General features: G+C 31.3%; 1 protein-coding gene across 3 annotated transcripts in view; it reads right to left on the reverse strand.

Moving 5' to 3' along the window:
• LOC108551034 (protein tyrosine phosphatase type IVA 1) overlaps positions 1 to 12,170 on the reverse strand; it is a 107,806-nt gene that overhangs the window by 21,889 nt on the left and 73,747 nt on the right. The window lies entirely within an intron of this gene.

The following is a 12,170-nucleotide window of genomic DNA, read 5'->3' on the forward strand; positions in this document are numbered from 1 at the left end:
ATTCTACATCTTCAATCTATATTTTAACGTAGATTCCACCAGATGGCGCAGCTGTCGTTAGTTACCAGTCCTACAGAGCTCGGGCTCAGTTAAAATAATTACCACGATTATTTTCATTATTAGCAAATTAATTTAGAGAATCAAATGTTGCAATCTTCAAGATTCTCTGATAATCTATAACCTATGAGAAAGTAATTTTGTATTACTTCTCTAATGATTAAATAATTGGAGATAATCGAGGATAGAGGTTAGAGATTGAGGTTAGACAGTCCACTTTGTGCATTAAAAATACAATAAGTCTGTATTTCCTATTTTCATTTTGGAGAAGTGTGTACCCATAGTTGAGTTTGCTATGCATAAGTATCATTGCATGTTAAGTCGTGATGAAAGAGGAAAAATGTTTGCTTTTCTCGTGGCAAAGTACGTGTCAAATAAAACGATGTCTCTAGAAAAGTAAGGAATTTTCGCGTCACTGCGAAATATGGGTTTGTTCCACCTTTGCGCTGTGCAGATAAGGTAGTGAAAGATAGAATCGTGAAAAAATGAAGCGGCCACAAGCACAGCTTGACGTCAGAGTCAGATTAGCTCCAAGGCTCGGTGTCTTTTTCCATTCTTCTTTCAGGAGAAAGATAAGTAACGTGTTGTACATTTTTCCTTCAAATATATATGCAAAATATACATGAAACTTTATTGTCTTTTTCTCTTTAGGATCTTTAAAATTGCAAATTAAAAATGGGAAAATAATGAAATTTATCTTCATGTTTCTGCCTGCAATTTTTTGGAATAAGGTAATAGAGATTTTAGAATATTATAACTAATAATTACCAAGCTAAATAAAATATTTTCAATTTTATTAATTAATTATTATTATATGATTATTAATTATGTACCAAATAAGATATTAACTTCCATATTTAATAACTTTAATTTTAATATGTTAATACACTCTGTGTACAATTTTCTGTAATTATTTGAATGATTCTTATTTCAAATTGTGAACTATAGATTAATAATTGTCATGAAGAGATAACACGTTTTAATATTATGTCAATAAAATGATATAAGTACAACGAAGCTTAAAAATATAAAAATATTGAAAATATAAAAATATAAAAATAATTCCTAGTGTTGTAAAGTTATTAATAATAAAAAGGAATACGTATTGTTTATTATTTACTATAAAATAGTGATGAAAAATTTAAATAAATCACATATATATAAATTCCAAATGTTATAAAAGAATAACAAACAAATAAAATATTTTTTTGCATGAAATGTATTCTATCTTTGTATTTCTTTTGTGTGTGATATCATCAGATTCCCATTAATTGACGTCAATGAAAATTTAATTGCACTTGAATATACAGGCAGTGATTCAACGTGTTCCTCTCTATCGTCACAGGTCCGTAGAAGTTTTAGCAAACTTGGAATAAATCTATCAGAAATGAGTCATTACTCAGATAAAAGTACATAACTTTTACTCTAGAAATATTTCTTACACATGAAATATGCTTTTTATCTACTTGCAAAGTTGATTCACTCGTGTGAATGTAACCAATTGAGAATGTGCTATTAATAGAATTAATTCAGAAATTTGTATGCTTCGTTAAAAGCAAATGGACAATCAAGATTTGTCACAGTGAAAGCATAACAGCGTAATAGAAAAAACACGCGAGCACTGATAAAAGTTTATTTATTTCATAACCAGTACTATGTTCGTTTATTATACAGTTAATCATAAATTAAAATAATTTTGGTCAATAATATATTTTTACTAAAATTCTTTTTAATTAAACGTAATATTTTTGTAATTTCCTCGAATTCGAAATTTCTCAAACCTTACATTTCGTTATTAAAAAGTCAATTGCAATTAAAAGACTCCATAACAAAAATTTTTGATTTATTATTTCTATTTATTAACAGCCTTCGCTGTTAATTTTCATTTATTATTTTTATTCGCTATTATTTTCCACGGTGTACATAATATACATCATAAATTGAGTTTATTAAAAAAATTGATTACTAATTTTTATTTGTTATAATTTTTTAAAATACGTATAATATAAATCATACACTGGATACATTAATTTTATTTATTATTTTCATTTACTATTATTGACTACAATGTATATAATATAAATGATATATTTATTAATAAATGGAAGTGTTTAAAAAAAAAATTTTGTCACTGCTCTCGCACCTCCATTTTCAATCTTCCAAAAATGTCAGGAAATAGGAATTCAGGACTCGAGCCCAACACGAGGTCAGCGTTTAATATCAAATACACTCTGACCCTGGCACTTTATACGTATCAAAAACTTCCTGTACCTTTTGCACTTTGCAAACTTGTTGCACATATGAGCCGCACCTTACACACATCACTATACCAGTTGAACCTCTATATAACTTCTGAAAATCACCAGCTTTCTAGAATTCTTTAGCTTCATCACTTAGAATATATACAATTTCAACTGCAAGTTTCTCTCAAATTTTTTGGAAATTTATTGGCATATTTATTTAAAAATTTCTTTGAAATTGTCAGACAGTGTATAAATTTTGTTAAAATACTGCAAGAGGAACTATAACTTTCATAATATTTTCATATAACAAAAATTTTTGTTTAGGATACTATAACTCTTTCAGAAAATATACCAAATTTTTAAAAATTTTCTATAGATTTGTTAAAAAAATTTTCAGAAAGTGCATAAATTTTCTTGAAATATTATCTATAAGAAGAACTATAATTTTCTGAAACTCTTCATTGTATATAGTATAAAGGGACACGTCTAAAATTTGTTAAAAATTATGAAAGAATTATTGTGACATATTTAAAAATTTATTTTCATAAATTGCGAGATTCCTCGCCACTTTTGCAGGCTTTAGTGCACATAAAATTTATCAAAATGCCACAGGAACGATAATTCGATCGCGGAGAAAGGGTTACCACAGGGATTGCATGTTTGCGAAACTGCATCGATCACCTGAATTTTCCAAGAATTTTGTAATTCATCGGAAATCGATTGCTTGCACTGATAAAGTTACGATGTTAGCAGAAGAGAAAACAACGTGGCTTTCTTGGAAACGCGTATAGTCGAATGATGCACATGATCCTGACATTTGGAACGCGCTATATTTATTCGGGAAGCACGTGTTTATGGGCCCTCCCCCCGTCGGCGCTCTTCGACACTTATAAATATACCAAGACTACCGGCTTTGTCCGCTTTGTCACCGTCGGCGATCGTCGAGATTCTTCGCGACAATATAAAAACCACATTTGTCCCCAGTTTCCATCTCTTCTTCGTTCTTTTCCTTCTCATTTCATTTTACTTCGTTTTATTTTTATTTCACTTGCGTAAATTCAGTTATAAAACGTCAACGGAAATTTGAGAACGAAGACCGTTGAAGCGACGCGGATTTGCATTGACCTTTGTTGCCCTCTATGAGCGAAGCAGGGAAATTCGTCGGTAACATTTTTACGCTCCTTTCTTCTCTTCTATACTTTTTGTTCTAGCTTCAGTAAAGTAATTTTCCGAAGTTTTTATAATTATTTTTGCAACAATAGACACGTAAAATCGATAATTTAGTTTAATTTTTTATATAATATATTTGTACACGTCTTACATTAGCGTTAAAATTATTTCTTGCGTTTTACTTTGCAAATAAATAAATAAAATTGACTTGTCAGGTTTAAAAAAATTTCTTGATTCGTTTTAATCTGTGACTCTTGTTCAATACAATGGAACTGTTTAAAATATTCACATGTAAGCAATGTTGAAGTATAAAAGAAATTTTTTTAGGTTAGGTATGTTTTGATGTGATATCTATAGGAATTTTAATATTCTTTCATACAATTATAAAATATTATGAATAACTATGTCATTGAATAATGTGTTACACGTTGAATAAAATATCCTGTGTTTGTTCATTAATTATAGATTTGTTATTACATTTAGTAAACTAATCAACGTTCAAATTATATTCAAACAAATAATTAAATGTAATACCTAATAATAACTAATATTTAATTAACCTAATTACTTTATTTTTCACCAAATTATAAACTAAACTTTCAGTATATATTAAAAACAGAAATACACTTCTGAAATATAAAATTAAAATCTCTGTCAAGAAGATAAATAAATAAATTCTAAAAGTCATTTAATTACTTACACAAATTTTATAAAAATAATTAACGTCATTTGCAACACCTTGTCCTTGATCTTTTTACATTTTTCCTTTTTTTAATGGCCCTATCAATTATTCAAATGACAATGAATATATCCAGGGAATGAATTGTGCCTAAGCTGAATCGCATGACCCAAAGGAAATTTACAACGAATACATGATAAAAATTTAATTTCTACACAATCGACGTCCAATAGCCAATCCAGCTTGTTTCGCAATTCTGCTGCTGAAATTATGTCATTGGACGCAACCGGAAATGCACAAGAAACGCCACGAACCAGTTTGCGTCGGTAACTCAAGGAATCTGTAACGATCGATCGAGCGGCAATATTTTCACGATGAGTTACGAAGTTCCCGGCGTCACGCTGCATCCGCGTGCCACAACCGAACCGCGTCGTGATTACGGAAAAATATATTTACATTTTTCTATTCCACTCTAACGTTTTTATTTCTGCTTCTTTTCGCGTTTGAAGGAGAAGCATGAATACCAAACAATCGTGCGTGTTTCCATCGAATTTCTCCGTCGTTTGAAACGAAAACTATTTGCTGTGTAACTGTTTCTTTCCTTGCTTTTTTACTCGATCTATTTTCGACTACTTTCTCTTTGTGGCATTAGTGATGCGAGCAACGACTAACCTTACTTGACCACTGGTTCACTGGGTCTGATTAGGTCATCGGATTACTGTCAGCAGAATACTGCAATTTCGACTAGGTTATTTTATATCTGTACTCTCAGTTGGTTTTTATACATATATTGTCAACATAACCTATTACGTTTCAGGTATTTTGTTACTGCGCATGCGCAACTTTAAATCATTTATTAGTGGAATGAAGAAAGGATATATTTTGTTAGTACATTGGTAGGTAAAAATATTGGTTTATTAATGGTTGAATATTGTTGTCATATTGTATTTAAAAAGATATTTAAAGATTATTATTAGAAGTATTACAGAAAACTATGGAAAATTAATTAAATAATTATAGGTATTATTTGTTACCAATTGGCTAGTTCAGATCAATAAAGAGACGTTTTTTGACTGAGAATACTTGTTGAAACTGTGCTTACCACTAGAATTACCAATGCAATCAAAATGTCAGGTTTGAAATTTACAATATGCTAAAATTACTAGAAACGGACAGGTGTTCCTGTCAAAATTTATGCTGATGTTTATTGAGATAAGAACGTAGATCACGCATGACTTCATTTTCATTACCACATCAAATTTAATCACATATGTATGTTTGTATACTTAACTACAAATTAAAGGTTGAAAGTTTTAGTGTTAAACATATTTAACTTGTACATACCTGTATCTTTTTAATTCCCATCTTATTTATTTGTTATTATAATTTTATATTCTATTGTTATAGCATAAAGTTGATTTACAATGCAATGATCTGTGATATGTGATCTATGATTCCCTAATTCCCTAATTTTTAAATCATGGGACACATTAAAAATTGGTAATTCTAATGTGACTTTATTTATTTTTCACTATACTATACTATCTTATAACATATACTATAATTATACTATAATTAATAATATATACTATACTTATAATAATTATTATACCATTATATTTATATTCAAAGATTTATTTATAATAATTATTATTTCAGAATTTTCAAATCACAACAAGAAACTGCAAACAGTAAAAATTTCCTTCCTAATAACAAACAACAAAATTCTGGCTATGGAGGATCAAGCAAAGGGTTAATTCCAAGTTAATTAACAAATGTCTGTTGTATAGGAATCACTTAAAGCTGACCAATTCAGAGCGAAAGGAAAGTGAGCGTTTTGGCACCAATTCAAATCCGAGTGAAACAGTTACATTGGAATATTTAATTAGGAAAAATTAGCATATGCCCTGAATTCCTCATACCTCGACTTTTTCCTGTACCCTTTTTACCGAAGCATGAATTCGCTCGCATAATTAAAGTTTCACTTCTGCGAGCTGGCCTGGACTATCGACGTGTTAATACGAGAAGATCAAACACTTTAGTTTCTTCCTAGACTGGAAGTCCATTTATTGGGACGAAAGTTTAGTTAGTGCTCAATTAACTGAACTCCTACCAATTGAATCCATTCATCTGAACCTGAATTGCTATTATTTGAACGAGAAATCATAGTGGAGAGAACCAGTGAACTCCTATTATGTGAACAGTTTGTCCCTTTTGAGAGGTCAGATATACGAAGTTCGTCTGAACATAAAATAACTTTCCCTCAGCATGGGGTAAATCGAGGCTGTTTCAACTTTTATTAGCATGACTGGATATTTGTCAGCCTAGTCGATAAGAAACTTCTGGGAGAATTAACGCATTACGAATTTTTATATTTATTTATAATAATATAGTATATTAAAGTTACTCGCAATAATGTATTACATTATATCTACTTCTAACGATATATTGTATTATTTTTACTTGCAACAATATATTACATCATATTTATCTTTAGTGATATAGATCTTATGGTGACGTACGGAATAATCTAAAATAACAGGAAATTAAATTTGAGTAAACAATATATTTAAAAATAACATTTTTAGCTTTTCACTGATATCATAAATTCTTGTCATTCTTCAGATAAGTTTTTCTAGGAGATTAAATGATGACATACCTAAAGCATAACTGCATTTTATCTTGCAGATCTTTTTTCTTCTTTTTCTACTCTTCTATCTAGAGTATCCTATAAAGATACCATTGGTGATAAAGGGATTTCTAATTTCTTTGAAAAAACTTATAAATCATAAATATATTCCTAAATTAATAGACTACGTTCTCCCAGTACAGTACTCAAATTCAAATTCAACATAACTTTTGAATATTAAAAATGGCAGTAATAAGAGCTTGGTATAATGATCCAAAAGACGAGCAGATACTTGGACATTTAAGGTCTTAAACGAACATGTTCAAATATGTTCTGAAAATTAGAGAATATCTACGTTTGATCTGAGAATATCGTGGATCATTTTAGATGACTCAAAGAGATTGCAAAATAGAGGAAGAGAGAATGTGCAAGTAATACATCACACAGGAAGATGCCTGCATGGGCTAGTCTATGAGCAGAGCTAGATGGATGGCACTCAAACTGAGAGTTTTGCATTGTATCACTAAATCGTTCTCTTGTGTTATTTTGCACTGGAATATGGAAATATGGTAATCGCAACAACTATGGATAGGAAAGGTGATTGCTTTTCGCGATTATGACAGGAAGGTGCCAACTGGCGCAGACGTATTTTCTGAACTATACTGATTCGTAATGAATATAGATACATCATCAAACCACTGCTGTCCATCATTTTGTATCGTATCATCGAATCCAGATGAAACGATTCGGCATATTTACTTCTGCTTCCATTTTGAAGTAACAGGTGTCTGGTGACCTTCTCTTGCTAAACCTAAAAACACCATACACATCCTGGTACCAATTTATACAGTAGGTAACTGAACATCTAGCAATTGCTATAATCTCATTTGCAACTCCAAATTTCCCAAAAATTTTTACTACGTTTCAAAACCATTAGAAGATTCAAATTTCTGTAACTGTGTACCTAACCTCTACATTGTACGTAAGTTAATATGTATAAAATTATATCGTAATATGGTAGTGAACTGTATACCTAACTGTTCTGATAATTATAATTTTATATTCCACTCTAGGTTTCCCAAAAACCTCCACGATATCTAAAATCTATACAAAATTCTAACCAGAAATTTCCTAGATGCCTGATGTCAGTGAAGCTCACTCCTGCAGCCAGCTCTTAGCCTCTAACTAGCTAATAAATTTACCTTTGATCGTCTGTCACACCCACGTGACTCGTTAGCTTACTCGATAACTGACCATGGTAATTCACACGGATCGTCGTTCGCTTCCGAGACATGTCTGTACACCCAGACGTTCAATGTCGAGGTTCCTGGTACGAAGGAATCGTTAATCAAATCGTCAATTCTACTAGGAAATAAGCGTTAACCGAGGCTCGTTCGAAATTCTGACGCGCAACAAGGTCGAAGTCTCGCTGGTAACGCAAATTCCTGGCGACGAATCTACGTGTATATACGGGGTGGGTCGGAATTATTATTACAACCGAGCAAGCAGTGTGATTCTACGTGAAAAAACAAATCGAAAATAAAGAATAAAATTTTTTCATTCGAAGCTTCGTTAGCGAGAAAATCGACTTTGAATATTCACCGCGTACGCTGCTATACTGGCCCATCCATCTAACAATAAGTCCCAGTTGAGTGCGCGCGCACTCGGTGAATATTCAAAGTCGATTTTCTCGACAACGAAGCTTCAAACGAAAAAATTTTGTTCTTTATTTTCGATTTGTTTTTTCACGTAGAATCACCCCCTCCTCGGTTGCACCACCGATGCCGATGTATATGTGGTCTATCCATCTAAGCCTAAGTGCCCGCGTACTCGGTGAATATTCCGAGTCGATTTTCTCGACAACGAAGCTTCGAATGAAAAAATTTTACTCCTTTTTTTCGACTTGTTTTTTCAAGTAGAATCACCTGCTGCTCGGTTGTACCACCGATGCTGGTGTATTGGTGATCTATCCATCTAAGCCAAAGTTAAGTGCTCGTGTACTCGGTGTACATTCAAAGTCGATTTTCTCGACAACGGAGCTTCGAATGAAAAAAGTTTATTCCTTTTTTTTCGTTCTGTTTTTCCCACCCTGTATTTCAACGTAAGCGCGTTTTCGGTCTGCTGCTTCCAGGTGGCTCCAGCGTCGCGGGATGCACCCAGCGCGAAGAGCCTTTAATGTGATTGAATTTTACGTCACTGTGTTCTACTGTTGCGTAACACTCACCGTACAGACGCGATTATTTTTTTAATTTTGCTTTTCCTGAATCGACGGTCTGTTCAGAGACGAAGTCGTCGAGGTTAGAGAGAGAAAACTGGCTTTTATTTTACAGTTGCATTTACGCGGAATAATACGTGTTTATATGGACTTAACGAGGTAGATAATGTCGGAGGATATTTTCAGTCGTCTGAGAAAAATACAATTTTTGTATGTTTTGGAATCGTGATTGAGATAAACGTGGGCTCAAGCGTATACGTGTGTTACTACGCGTAAGGTATCTAGCGAGCGTCACTAGGACTTCTAGGGACTAGTGGGAGTTTCTAGGGATTCCTAGCGATAGAAGAGGTCTTTATCGGTATTTGTAAATGAAATATGGGATTAATTTCTGCTTTTAGAAATTGGTATCCGATGCACTACCGAATTATCGTAATCGATGTAAAGTGTTGCAAATTTTATTCTGATATTTCAATAATTAAAATTCGATTTTCTGTTCTATGGCTTTTTGGCTTTAAAATAATTTTCGATGGACGAATTTAGTAAATTACTCTACGATGGGAAAGCTTCCGCTTCTCTTCCTTTTTTTTTTTAGTGACACTAAAAGTACCTATTCTATCTTTTGTCTTCTTTTTTCTCTTAATGGTACTATTACTTTCGCGCACTGAAGTGACAAAGTAAAAGCAGTGGGTTTAAGTTCTCTTTTATTTCAATAGTGCCATTGTCTCTGTATTATTATGGAGATCCTTTGTTACAGATATTTGGTTTAAAGTACCGACTCTGTCAAAGTTCAAGTTCACAAGATTTAATCATAATGAAATTCTCATATTAGCTTTCCGGTAAAAATGAGTGCAGGAAAAATCAACAAATTTTAAAATGAACATATAATAATAATAATGCATAATACAATACTAAAATAAATTTTTTAATCCGACTAACTGAAGAAAAATATATTTGAATAAGATGTTGATTATAAAGCGTGCAATTAACAAGGAAATAAAGATTAATAAAAATTCGGTGATAAATTTAAGATTTTATTTGATGTGGATCGAATTATTTAATATTTTGGCGGGAAACTGAGGGAATAACGAGGTCATAATTCTTAGTCGAAAGTGAAACAGATCTCGGTATTTAAGAAAATCTTCGTGATCTGAATTTAGAGACTTATGATCTATGGAAATATTTGTTTGACTTTAATTGGAGCTTACATGACTATGAATAATATTTACGTGACGTTGCACGATTATTTTATTATGTTTAACTTCGTGAAACCGGTGACAAGATAATTTCTCATCGTTCTTTCTTGCAGAATGAGTCACACGATCGTGACGAGTCTTGTATATTTGGATGAAATTCAGCAGTAAAATGCGGCAGAGGAGAGAATTTAATTGTATAACGTGATTAATCTCACTGTGACATAATTCTTGCTCCAGTGCAATCTAAATGATGTAACTGTATCTTTCGTTTCGGAATAACAGTTTTTCACCGGGAAATCTGTGACAGATATTTTTGATTCTCTTTTTTTTTCAAATATTTGTGCATTTCTTTTAAGATTATTTAGTATGCTAAACAGTAGAATAACATAAAAAATTAAGTACACGCATAACTAGCATAATTAAAATATTTCTGCCCTCTGAAGTCATAACATAGTTTTTTGAATTTTATTAGAAATTATTCTGCAACAATTAAAACAATTAAATAAAATTATGTAACTATAATAATAAAAGAATTAAACGATAATGGATAATAATCAAAATTATGTAATAATAAAATAATTGAAGCTTCATAACAATAGAAAAAAGGTAGTATAATAATAATACAATAGTAGAACTTATGTAAGAGTTGAAATAACTGACTATGATAATTAATAATAATTAATATCGCGTAACAATAAAAAAATTAAATTAAAGTAATAATAAAAATTATAATAAAAATTAAGATTATTAGATAATAATTAAAGAATTATTCCAACAATTTCGAAAATTTATTTTTGTAATTAAAAAAAAATTCACTTTTAAAGTTTTCTCCTACTTGAAAATAATTATACAATACATACATGACGGGATATATGGCAATATATCTATAGAACAGATCGCCTAACAGTTGCGTAAGATAATTTAATAACATAGATACCTACGGATGCCTGTAACACATGCGGACAAATAAACACGTATGTAATTCGATCGGTATAACAAGCTCGATAACAGGAAACGTTTACTTTTCACGTTCATCAGACGCTCGTCGCTTGAAACTTTGCAGCAAAGATGCTAAAACTCCTACAAACTTCCGCCATTTACGAAAGCATTGACCCATTTCGAAAACATCTTATCTCAAGTTTCGATGAAACGTGATCTAAATTATAATTAACCATCCTCCAATTCGTGAGATCCATTTTAAAAAACATTTCCCAAAAATCTGCACAAAATATTTGAATTTTCGACTCATCCTTCGATATATTAATGCTAAAATATTAATAATAAAATATGCAGACGAAAACAAGTGTAAAAAGTTGAAAATAAAAATGTTTATCAAGAAATTTTTATTACTACCGTAGATGGAAAAATGAAAAAACCGTTACACGCAGGTACGGTGGAATGAAGATTGAAATTTTCGATTTAAATTTTTTCTAAACCAACGGTTTATGATTTCACATTTAATAGAAGTCTTTTCTTTTAATAATTCTATTGTTTTTAACATTATTTGAGTATATTTTATTTTAACAACGATATAAATATAATATACAGCGAGGTTAGTCAAGGTCAAAGGTTATAACCGTTCAAGGTCACCTCCATTACTCGCATTCACATTAAAACTTCCCTAATCCTACCAGAATTCAATTACTATTTTTATTCATACGTAATCTCCTTGCAGAATATTAGAAACGAAATGTCCTCTCAATGTCAAGACGCCATTTTAATTTTCCTATTTTCTATTTCTTTATTCTTTTCTTTCATCTAAAAACGATTTATAACGAAGTGGGAATAATAAAAGTAAAGGAAGATGTATAACTAAATTACATAGTATTGAGAACAAATTTGTATTATGAGGTGGGCAAACTATAGAGATCAAATTCTATAGTCGTATTTCTGAGACGCCATGCACGTATAAACGTTCACATTTGCTTAATCGGCGTGTCGTTACGGGTCACGTGCGAGTTCAATGAGCCTGGAGGGAAGAGCG

The sequence above is a fragment of the Eufriesea mexicana genome, unplaced genomic scaffold (genome assembly GCF_001483705.2).
Source record: "Eufriesea mexicana isolate 0111107269 unplaced genomic scaffold, ASM148370v2 scaffold3615, whole genome shotgun sequence".
Taxonomy (NCBI): Eukaryota; Metazoa; Arthropoda; class Insecta; order Hymenoptera; family Apidae; genus Eufriesea; species Eufriesea mexicana.